Genomic DNA, 4946 nt, shown 5'->3' on the forward strand with positions numbered 1-4946 from the left:
CTGCAGAGATTTTGTCAACTATCACCTCATTACAGAATTTAAGCAGCGTTTTCCACAAATTAAGAACAGAAATTTAGAATCAACTCTTTAGTTGATGACTTCAATACTCAATGTCTTCCTCTCTTGCTGTCCCTTTGAATCTGGAACCAACTACCTTTTCCTAGTCACTTCAGTTGCATGTCCTGCCTATTCAAGACTTTCTCGTAAATCTATCTATTCAACTAATGTTTATGGAGCTTCTGTTATGTTCCGGGCATTGTTCTAGGGGCTTTGGATAGTTAGTGAATAAACTCAATAAAGATCCCGATCCTTGAGAAACTTATATTCTAAAAGAGAAAACACACAATAAATAATAGATACAACAAATAATAAAATTGAATTATACATGTTAGAAAATGGTAAGTGCCATGGAAAAAAAGGAGAAGTAAAGCAGAGTGAGAAGAACCAGGACAATAAGTTGTGAGGATGTGAGGGGAAGGTTGCAAAAAATACTAAAGAGACTGGACAAGGTGGGCCTCCTTGAGAAGGTGAGCAAAGACTTGGAGGAGGTGAGGCGTTGACCAGGCAGACAGGTGGCGGAAGCTGTCAAGGCGCGTGCCTGGTGCGTTCAAGGAGCAGTAGGAAGCCCGCATGGCTGTCAGGAAAAACTGCTGGTCCTCTCAGACCTCTCATAACCATTTACTGGCATCCTCCTTAATAATAAAAAGCTAGATAAGGAAGACTTTTTAAAAGTTATAACCAACTCAAAATGTGATCACATTTTTTTCTTTTTGTTTTGTTTAATAGGTACTCTGAGTCACCTTGTCCCAAAATCTCCTTGTGGGCAGAGACAAAAGTGAATGGTGTATGTCAAATTCTAGTTAGTGGTAACCCTGAGTACAAGTCTGCATTTTACCCTCTATTCACATTACAGTGTTAGGATAAGCCATATGAAATTGCCATTCTTGTTGCTCAGAAACTGCTAAAGATTGACAATTTTGCATGGTTTAACCTATACCCAAATTTGATAACATAAAAATAACACGAAGCATGCTGATTTCCAGAGATGTACTTTGACATTGTCATGTTTTGATGTAGTCTGTCATCGTGAAGTCATAACTGTTTGCTTTATGAAACATTTTTCACTTTACACCATATACCAAACACTTTCACGTATCTCCTCAATTAATTCCCCAATCTTGTGATATAGTCATGATTACTCCCAGTTCACACGTAACAAACCTGAGAAGCATAGAATTTTAATTATTTGCTCAAGACCTCAAAGTTAGTAGAGTGCTGAGCTGGGATTTGACTCCATGTTTTTGACTGCAATTTCAGTGCTCATTCTATATTACCACAATCGCAGTCTGTTACTATCTACTACTTCAAGATATTCAAGGATACAAGAATTTCAAAACCCAGGTCTTGCATTCAAGGACCAGATAATTCAGCTACAGCAGTGTTTTCTAAGATGAGTTCTGTGGAATTCTAATCTCCAGGTGTGACGGTTAATTTTATGTGTTAATTTGCCTGGGTCTATTCTGGATGTTTCTGTGAAGGTGTTTTTGGTCCATTTAAATCTGTGGACTTTGAGAAAAACGGATTGCTCTCCATAACGTGGGTGGGCCTCATTCAATCAGTGAAAGGTCTGAATAGAACAAAGTCCGACTTCCCCAAGCAAGAGGGAATTCTCCAGAAGACTGCCTTCAGACCTCATCTGCAACATGAGTTCTTGGGACTTGAACTGCATATTGACTCCTCCCTGTGTCTCCAGTGTGCCAGCCCACCCTGCAGACTTTTGACTTGCCAGACTATGATTGTGTGAGCTGATTCCTTAAAACAAACAAATAAATAAATAAATCTTATTTTCTGTGTGTGTGTATGTGTATATATATGTATATAATATCTTATTAGTTGTGTGTCTCTGGAGAACCTTGACTAATAGACCTGGGATACTCCATTACAAAAGGGTCTATATATTTAGGAAGCACTAAGCATTATTATGTCCCTTTGAAAAGTAGACAGTGTACATTAATATGTCAAAAGTTCCTAGGATTCTTTTTAGTTAAAAATAAAAAAACTTTGACTGTAATTAAAAACAAAATGTGCCAGCAATCTGTGCATCTCGTTCTAGTGTTCCAAAGAATACACTTTCGTAAATGTGGACCAACGGAGCCAATTTGTACAAACTAGTGATCCATGGAAGGGCCTGCCAAGAGCTTGCGGGAAAGCACCGGCAGAGGAAGTGCACACAAGTGTTTAAAGGCACCGATCCTGGACCGTGTTGTGTGAACTCCGTGTGGTTCATTTTCATCAGCAGAATGACATAATTTAATACGTGTTGTGAGGATTCAGTGAGATAACACATGAAACATACTGAGAAAAGCGAAAAGTGCTGCTCTTATGATCTGTTACTCGCTCTGAAAATTACCGCGAGCCTGTGGATCCCAATGTGAAAGCACTTAGATGGGCCTTAAAAATTAGATTGCAGAAAAATAACCAATTTTATTGAAAATATAAAGCAATCTACAAATTTTTAAATATAATTCTTTGAACCACCATGCTTGATACTGTTATTAGACACTTGATTCTGATACGGTATTGGCTAGAGCCTTAGTGAAGGGCTGGCTGATGGATCTTTGTTTTATATCCTAACTTCAGAACTCCTGTTGACACGATTGCTCTTAAAAGTCATTTCTGCCCATTTTAAAAATTGTATTATTAGTTCTTTTGTTGTTGAGCTATATGAGTTCTTTGTACAGTTTGTATATTAACCCCTTATCCGGTATATGGTTTGCAAACATCTTCTCCCAGTTGTTAGGTTTCGTTTTGTTTTGTTGATGGTTTCCTTTGCTGTGCAGAAGATTTTTAGTTGGATGTAGTCTCCTTTGTTTATTTTATCTGTTATTTCTCTTCCCTGGTCAGACATCATACTTGAAAATACGCTGCTAAGACCGATGTTGAAGAGCATACTGCCTGTTTTCTTCCAAAAGTTTAATGATTCCAGGCCTTACATTCAAGTCTTTAATCCATTTTGAGTTAATTTTTGTGTATAGTGTAAGATAGTGGTCTACTTTCATTCTTTTTCATGTGGCTGTCCAGTTTTCCCAACATGATTTATTGAAGAGACTTTCCTTTCTCCATTGTTTGTTCTTGGCTCCCTTGTCGAATATTAGCTGTCCATAAATGTGTGGGTTTATTTCTGGGCTCTCGATTCTGTTCCATTGATCTGTGTGTCTGTTTTTGTGCCAGTACCATGCTGTTACTATAGCTTTGTAGTATATTTTGAAATCAGGGAGTATGATATCTCCAGCTTTGTTCTTTTCCTCAGGATTCCTTTGGCTATTCCAGATCTTTTGTTGTTTGTTCCATATAAATTTTAGGATTCTTTGTTCTATTTCTGTAAAAAACGTTGTTGGAATTTTGAATCTGTAGATTGCTTTAGGAAGTATGGACATTTTAACTATGTTAATTCTTCCAAACCAAGAGCATGGAATATCTTTCTGTTTCTTTGCATCTTGTTCAATTTATTCTAACAATCTTTAAAGATCTGAACAGACATTTTTCCGAAGAAGATATATGGATGGCCAACAGGCACAAGAAAAGATGCTCAACATCATTAACTACCAGGAAAATGCAAATCAAAACTACAATGAGATATCACCTCACTCCCATCAGAATGGCTATAATTAACAAGACAGGAAACAATAAGTGTTGGAGAGGATATGGAGAGAAGGGAATCTTCATACACTGCTGGTGGGAGTGCAAACTGGTGCAGCCACTGTGGAAAACAGTACAGAGATTCCTCAAACAATTAAGAATAGAACTACCATATGATCCAGTTATTCTACTGCTGGGCATTTATCCAAAGAGCATGAAAATACAAATACATAAAGATAGATGCACCACTGTGTTCATCACAGCCTTATTCACAATAGCCAAGACTTGGAAGCAACCTAGGTGCCCACCAAGGGATGAATGGATAAAGAAGATGTGGTGTATATACACAATGGAATACTGCTCAGCCGTAAGAAAAGACGAAATCTGGCCATTTGCGACAATATGGATGGAACTTGACAGTATTATGCTAAGTGAAATAAGTCAGAGAGAGAACGTCGAATACTCAAATACCCTATGATCTTACTCATAAGTAGAAGGCAAGAACAAACAAACACATAGAAACATAGATTGGATTGGTGATTATCAGAGAGGAACGAGGGAGGGAGGAGGACGAAAAGGGTGATTAGGCACATGTGTATGGTGATGGATTGTAATTAGTCTTAGGGTGGTGAATACGATATAATCTACACACATTGAAATATATAACAATGTACACCTGACATTTATGTTATATACCAATGTAACCACGATAAAAAAAAAAGTAATTTCAAGTGCTTATATTGTCTCACAATTATTTATTTAGATGCTTGTGAGCGATTTGAGAATGGGAACCTTGTCTCATTCATCTTTGTGCTAGTAACTACCTGTGTGTCTGATTGAGGAGGGGCTCAGTGTATGCTAAATAAACTTATCTGGGCCCATTTCAGCTTGTGTTAGCAAAGTGCTAAGAGCTTTGGCTATATACACTATGCTTAGAGAGACTTTAGATGTAAGGGCGCAACCATATGATTGTCCTGCCTTATATTTAAATCTGAGTGAGGATAAATTCTACTCACTTTTAATCTTTCTTCTTTTTTTTAGCTGCCTAGGTACCCTGTAGAGTGTCTGTAGTTTACAAGACACATAGAGAGCAAACTAAAAAAAATTAACTCATAACTAACGATACTACAATTCAGATATGCAGAAGAGTCACCACATGCTGGTTGACAGGGAGAAAATTTAACCAAAACTCTAGTCCTATTTAAAGCCTAGGGTGACCTTACAATGTAAGCATCTTTTTGGGTAGTGTTCACTCTAGGATGAAAATCTTTAGTTCTCATATAGCTTCTCTTTTGGATGGTGTCCAG

Source organism: Equus przewalskii, chromosome 9 (genome assembly GCF_037783145.1).
Source record: "Equus przewalskii isolate Varuska chromosome 9, EquPr2, whole genome shotgun sequence".
NCBI lineage: Eukaryota > Metazoa > Chordata > Mammalia > Perissodactyla > Equidae > Equus > Equus przewalskii.